This window comes from Echinops telfairi, unplaced genomic scaffold, assembly GCF_000313985.2.
Source record: "Echinops telfairi isolate 266 unplaced genomic scaffold, ASM31398v2 ScPeMD7_7469;HRSCAF=8507_1, whole genome shotgun sequence".
NCBI classification, from domain to species: domain Eukaryota; kingdom Metazoa; phylum Chordata; class Mammalia; order Afrosoricida; family Tenrecidae; genus Echinops; species Echinops telfairi.
In genome coordinates this window covers 787,661-795,167 of record NW_022111373.1, presented here as the reverse complement: position 1 = coordinate 795,167, position 7,507 = coordinate 787,661, and the positions used below count along the sequence as shown (strand labels likewise).

General features: G+C 43.3%; 1 pseudogene; it reads right to left on the bottom strand.

The window, feature by feature from the left end:
* Positions 1-5,625: 5,625 nt before the first annotated feature.
* Positions 5,626-5,806, bottom strand: LOC115873802 (annotated as a pseudogene).
* Positions 5,807-7,507: the final 1,701 nt, after the last annotated feature.

Below are 7,507 nucleotides of genomic sequence, written 5' to 3'. Positions count from 1 at the left end.
CGGGGAAAGTTTCATTCTGTTGAACAAAGGGTCTCTATGGGTCAGAACCAACTGGGTAACAGCTTCCAACAACAGTAACAGCTTGAAGATTCCCAGCTTTCTTCTGTGGATATGTGGTCCCTGGGTGCAAATGGCTTGCACGTAATTATTAACCTGGAGGTTAGCGGTTTCAACCCACCCAGCAGTGCCTTGGGAGAAAGGCCTGGCAATCTGTGTCTGTAAAGATTACAGCCAATATTACTCTGCAGGACAGGGGGTTGCCATGAGGCAGGATCAGCTTGATGACAGTTTTTCTTTTCCCCTTTGGAGTTAGGTATTTGAGTATGTGTGTCCTGCTCTTTCGAAGGCCATAAAGGGTTCTGAATACACTTCAGACCAAGGAAGGACAGGGTGCTGCTAGAAGTAAGGGTATTTTGTGATTGGTAGAGAAATTTGAAAATAAATTGTTTAGGGTTTTACTGTTTTTCACTCAACTTTATATTATGGAAAATATAAGCTTGAAGCACCGTCGTTACCTTTTCACAGTCAGAATGCTTGCTTATCATTTCTGTGTTAGGCTTTTTGCGCTTTGCATTGTCTCGTTTAAAGATTTCTGTATGTCTACCTGGTCCCAGACACTTGTTATTTTAAATGACTGTGTCCATATAATCTTACTCTTTCTTGAGATACATAAATTTATTCCACTGAGTAATCTGTGCACTCAATTTTCTGCAGTGGATGGGGAGAGCTTTGCCACGCTGCTAAAACATCTTTGAAAACAGGCTGCACTTCCAAAGCCAAGCCGGCACGTGCATTTCGTCACCAGGTGGGTGCACACACCTGAAACCACTGGACCCAACAAGGTACTGCCTCAGCTTCTTTCAAGTATATGTCTGCAAGTCAGGCTGGGCCTCTTGATGCGAACGAAATCTCCACAAGCAAGCTCAGACACTAACTGAGGGAAAAATGAAGCTGACGGAGTGCTTGATATTCCCAAAGAGTCGCTTAGGTTCTGGCTTTTTCTGCAGCATTCAGAATGTAGACATCGTTCAGTGCCGTGATTAAAATGACTTTCACCGTTAGCCTCTTTGTTCGGGTAAGATATAGTAGTAGGCTCTAGCCATTTCATCACTGGGAGGCGGAATGGTTAGCTACTGCTATTTTTCTCCAAAGGGCCAGTTATTTCTTTAGTTTTTCTCTAAAACTTCAGCTTTAGCAGGAAAGAGCCATAAATTCTGTGACATAGCTGCCTTCTCCTCTGTCTTGGGAGTTACAGACTATATATATAAGACAATTCATGTACCCCTGCATAATGAGGTGAGCTTTATAAATCATAAATCTTCACTTAGCATGCAGGTGGTATTAGGTGCCAGGTTTGGGAAAACTGATGTAGTTGCCAAGTTCATGAGTGTCATAAATCATTCATGCTAAGGTAGTCCAGAATCGTGCTGTCCTTTGAGGCAGACCAATTTCAAGGTGGTTGTTAAACATCAAAAACGTGAATCTCAATGATTGTTTTTCAAAATCAAATACATTCTTTATTTGAAGATTAAAACCAAATTACCTTTTTTTTTAGTTGAAGTAAGTTTTCTAAGACGCCCCCCTTCACCTTCAAAAAGTGTTATCGACAAGAATATCTTTTCTTTCCTGATCTCTGAATTCCATCAGAAATGTATCACAAAATGCATAACCTGAAGATTTGCAATCCACATCTTTAATGTGCAGGAAATGGGATTCAGACGTTTCAATAAATCTTGAGGCACATTATTAGGAAAAAACCTCTGGAGTTTTGGGGGTGTTTTCTTCTTATCTGTATTTTACATGAAATTGCCATGATTAAAGATATTTTACTCTTAGTAGGTGTCTTAGAGGGCAAAACCAGTGTGTGTGTATGTATATATATATATTCTTCTAGAGAGAGATTTACTTCAAGGAAATGACTCACACAATTGTGGGGGCTGACAAGTCCCAAATTCATGGGTCAGAAGGCAGGCTAAAAACCTCCGCCGGTTCACATATTTTCACAGGCCGACAAACCCATGATCTGCAGGTCAGGCAGCAGACCAAAGACTTCTACAAGCTGCATCCGGAGAACTGGAGGTCAGACAAGGAGAAGTGTGCAGGGTTGGGAAGAGAAAGCAAACTTTGCTAGAACATCCACTTGTATACTAGAAATAGGCCACAGCTGCAGAGAAACTCCTCTTTCAACTGATTGGCTGCTCACATCACCAAATGGAAGTGTCTGCCAACCCACTGAGAATGGCAGCACAGCCAGTGGACAGACGCGTAACACTAACCATCGCAGTAGGCAAGTCGTCCATAATGTCCGTCCCTTCAGGGTCAAAGGCAGGGACAGAAAATGGTCTTGAAGACAAGTTGTCCAGGAGATAGGAATGCACAAAGTGTAGGGTGGATGTGGCCCTCTAAGTTCCCAGGCTTTGTCCAGACTCCCAGAAGATGGATATTAAACGGGAGTGTTTTATCTGAAAGTTGCTCACTTGGTAGATAACAAAGTTAGGAGATTGAACAGTATTAAAGAAAGAAAAGGTGCTTTTGGTAAGGAACCTTTAAAGAAGAAAAGCCTTTAAAAAATAATAATGTTTTGCCTCAGGCTGTTAGATTTTCTGAGGACAAATAGGTGTTTTTGTAATTCCTTATGTAATCTCTGGCACAGGGCCAAGCACCAGGTGGCAAGTGACTTTTTCCCTTGTTACCCAGAAGTCCTTTGGGTAAGGTGACCAGACGTCCCACTTTTTAACAATTTTCCCCACGTCCCACAGCATTTTTTAAAAGTCCCAATTTTTGGAAAGAATGCATGACAAGCTAGGGTATACGGTTTTCGGCTGCCATGTGGTTATTTCGCCAGGATATGAATTTTATCAATGGTGTCCCGCTTTTGTCCCGCTTTATCAATGTTAAAATCTGGTCACCTTACCTTTGGGGTGAATATATGGTGTTCATCATGTGGGTGGTTTCCCCTAGTTGAGGAGTATAGGGACACAATTCCAGGCAAAACTTCTTGCTAACTTAGTGCAATTGTGATTTCATCTTAACCCTATAAAACCCAACTCAGAGACTTGAGAATCATCCCTTTACCTATTTGTGAGTGTGCAAAATTGCTTATGTGGTCTTTGTAACTTTATGAATGCTCTGAAAACACTGGGGTGCTCATTTCCTGCTAACTCCTTAGACACTTTGCCGCCACCTCCTATACCAAGCATGCCATTTATTTTATGCCTCCCTGCCTTGTGCATTCCGTTGCTACTGTCTGGAATCCTCTGCCCCTTCTTATCTAAATGCTGAGCTCCTACTCATCCTGTAAAACCCACTTTAAATGTCACTCCTCTGAAAAATGTTCAGTTTCCTGAGCCGCAGAGCTTGTCACTTCATCTTCTGCGTCTAGAGCAGCGGTTCTCAACCTGTGGGTCGTGACCCATTTGGTGGTCGAATAACCCTTTCACAGGGGTTGCCCGATTCATAACAGTAGCAAAATGACAGTTAGGAAGTAGCAATGAAAATAATTTTATGGTTGGGGCTCACTACAACATGAGGAACTGTAATACAGGGTCGTGGCATTAGGGAGGTTGAGAACCACTGTTCTGGAGCATTTATCCAGAGTGCTGTTATGACCCATCCCAAAAAATCTCCACCGCCATCAGGTTCGTTTTGACTCATGGTGAGCTTGTAGAGGGTTTTTGAAGTTGTTGATCTTTCCAGGGGCAGATGGCCTCATCTTTGTCCCAGATCGTTTGGTGAGTGTGAATCCACGATCCTGTGGTTAGTAGTTCAGTAGTTCAAAGCTTCCCCAACGGCACCACCTGGGCTCCACACACACACACACACACACACACACAACTGAACCCATTGCCATGGATTTGATTTCAGCTCTTCTTCATCTCATGCTCCATATAGCTTAGTTTTCTCGGCTGTAGTCTTTTACAGCTGCAGATTGCCAGGACTTTCTTCCATGGTGTAATTGGGTAGGTTTGAGCAGCCTCACTTTTGGTTAGCAGCCAAATGCAAACTGCTCAAGCCACCAGGGACCTATGATACATCACCAAAACCCAAACCAAATCCATTGCCATCAAGTTGATTCTGACTCATAGAGACCTTATAAGACAGAGTAGAACTGCCCCCTGTGGGTTTCCAAGACGGTGACTCTTTACAGGTGTCAAAAGCCTTATCTTTCTCCCATAGAGCACCTGGTGGTTTCAAACTGCTGACCTTGCAGTTAGAGCCCAACACATAACCACTACAACACCAGGACTCCTATAAAAAAATCATAGGAGAGTGTAATTGTTTGTTGGAATGTCCATTCCTCCCACTAAACAGTGAGTGTCTCAAGGAAATACCATATTTTATTAATCTGGTTATTGCTAGTGCCCACCATACTTGACACTATAGTGGAAACTCAATGACTAAATCTCATCTTTTAAAGAATTATTTTTTATGTTTTATTATTCTGTCTACTTGAGTACTAACATACAGCCCCGGGGACAGAACAAAGCTTTTTCAAGTTGTATTTCACATAATTTATGGATGCTAAGACTAGCTCATAAAGCATTTACTTGAGTCCCCTATAGGTATGCCTACGGGAATGACAGAGACAGGAGACACTTCCTAAATTCTCAATGTATTTGGGGATTTTCCACAGATTATTAAGTGGATCAAGTTCTTTTATTCTTTTATAACAATCTCTAAGACTTTTATGTCTTTGCCTTCTCATTGCTATCATTCAAGTCTAGGTTTCATCCTTTTGCATCAGAACTTATGCATGCAAGTCTGACTTTCCTTTTATAAGCTCATGTGTTGTTCTTGCTGCTGTAAGTTCCAACCCACAGCGACCCTCTGCACAACAGAACAAAAACTCGTGTGTAGGAACTCCCATTATCTGCTCTCATCCCATCTGCCTGGTGCAAAATAAGACTTCATTTATTTCTCAACTTCAGGTTTGAACTGTGACTCAAGGATTCTCTATTTTATCATGGCATTGGAGAGAGCTTTGAATTGTTGGTTATCCCTGAGATACCTGCCCCCTACTCCAACCCCCAACCCCCACCCCCAGATCCAGGGTCTATCTGCTCTTCATCTTTGCCTCAGGATTTTTTTGTGAGGTTCTCAATTCTGTCTGGGTCCTACTTTCTAGATGTACCACATGGATAGTTTTTTTCTAGGGTCTTGCTCCCTGCTCAGCTGCTGCCCGTGAGCAAGGCTTGGCTCCTTTGGTTCTAGGCCATACAAACTCTTCTCTTCTGTATCCCCTGCCCAGGGAAATCCCCTGTATCAGGCTCCTCTGAGGTCAGTTTTCGTATGCTCGACACTCTTGTTCTTTTAAAGTAGTCTTTCTTCACCCTTTACATCCCAGACCCTTATCATTATAGCCCAAACTTTTCTCTTTTCCTTAATAGGATTCCAGAGCAGGTTAAGGAAAATACCCGTAATCCAACTTGTTCAGTGCAGCATAAAAAAATAGAAGAAAGATGTAAAAGCTACACTTATCTCCTAACTGACTACCTTCCTTTTCTCCGTTTTCTCCACTCAAATGTTTCTGTCCATTGAACCCAAGATAACCAGCCTAATATGAAGGGGCTTCAAAAAGATCATGGGAAAATTCTATTATTTCAAAATTTCCTTTTTATTTCTAATGAGGGGAGCATCATTCATAGTTACTACAAAATTAGATTGACGTGTGGAGAGAATGAAACAAGCTCATAATCCATCTCACTTCAAAAATCCCTTTAGTATATTGTTCTCAAGTAGAGAACTTATCAGCTATTAGACTAATAAGAACAAGTACTCAATCTTAGCCAAAAGGCTGAGAAGTGGTTTTCCAAGAACCTTTTAAACCCCCTCATACTCTTGCCCAGAAATCCTTTTACTCCTCACTGTCTCCTGGATGAAGTCAAAGCTCCCTAGCCTACCATTTGGGCCTTTCTTGATTTTCTTTGCTTTTCAAGCCTGGTCTCTCATTGTTCCTTTTTGAAAGCCCCTGATCTAACAGGGTTCCTCTAATATTCCACATCCTCATCACACTTAACTCTGACGTGACACCCAGATCCAGGGCCGGCTCCTCAGAAAATGTGGGGGTAGCCTATCTCACAGTGGCCTACCAAAAACCACACCAAATTCACTGCCATCAACTCAATGCCGACTCATAGCAACCCTATAGGACAGGGTAGAACTGCCCCCTGTGAGTTTCCGAGACTATCACTCTTTACAGTAGAAAGCCCCATCTTTCTCCTTCGGAGTGCGCGGTGGTTTTGAACTGCTGACCTTGTGGACCGCAGCCTAACGTGTAACCACTACACCAGTGTGGTCTAGTCCTCGACAAAAGCCTGGTTCTTTTATGTATATACGTTTGGTACTTGAGGTTATGGTTCATCTCTGACACATGTTTCTGTTTTTCTCATCTTCTCAATCTGTGGGTCTTTTAAGGGCAGAGGCATCTATTTTCTTGTATCCTGAACTACCACAGGGCTCTCATAATGTGGGGCACTTGCTAAATGATGATTAGTGATCATGATGATGCGGATATGGGATTTTTCCTAAGTACATTTGTGGGAAACAGAACCAGGAATCTGGGAAGCCTAGGCGCCCATCATTCTCCTAAGTAAAAGTTATTCCCCACGATGTCTGCCCATAATAATGCCAAATTTGCAAACACATGGCCACTGACTATACACTTGGAGGTCAACTGCATGAAGGTTATGCGCCTGAAGGTTGTTAGTCATCTAAGACAATCAGACCCTATCGTCTGTCCCATGTAAGTAGGACCTGCTCCCTTCTGATAAGTGAGAGGTCAACATTGGGACACTGAATGGAGATAGGATTGAGACAAAGAACGTGAGGTTAAGAGCGGCTTTATTAGGGTAGGGAAAGAGCTCCCTGGAGGGGAGAGCAGAGAGGGACAGGAGCATCTTGAGCTCCTGGGCGGTTCTGAGACCTAACAAGTTAGGTCAGGGAAATCACAGCTTGCCGGGTGAGGTGGTGGGAGGTACATAGGGCTCGAGCTAGGGAGGTAGACGTTGACAACAAGGGAAATTTTTTGCTTGCTGCTGCAGGACCTTGAGTCAAGATGTGATCCGTGGTCTGGAGAGATATGCTCCTTGGAATGTTGGGGCAGAAGATGCATACTTCAATAAGTCATTCATCTTTCCGAGGGGCTGGTAATGGGGGCCTTGAAGTTCTGTCCTCCTGAGGAGCTGGAGAGGAGATGGGGGCTGCCTCGTCCGGACCTGGTCCAAACAATAAGGAGAATGGGTTGTTCACCTGAAGGATAGCCCAAAGACACCTAAGGTCAAGCCAACTCAGACAACCAAGGTTAGGCTGCCCTCTTGACTCGAGTCTCCCATCTTGTTACATATATGCCTTCCTGTAATGTGTGCCCCTAGTGCCATCCCTTCCTATTGTGTGTACACCCCTAGCTTGTCCCCCTCCTGTTGTATGTTCTGTGGTACAACCCCTTTCTGTTATGTATGTGCTTACTGTGGCCTGCCTGCCCCCAGATGATATAACCTCGTGAGATTAC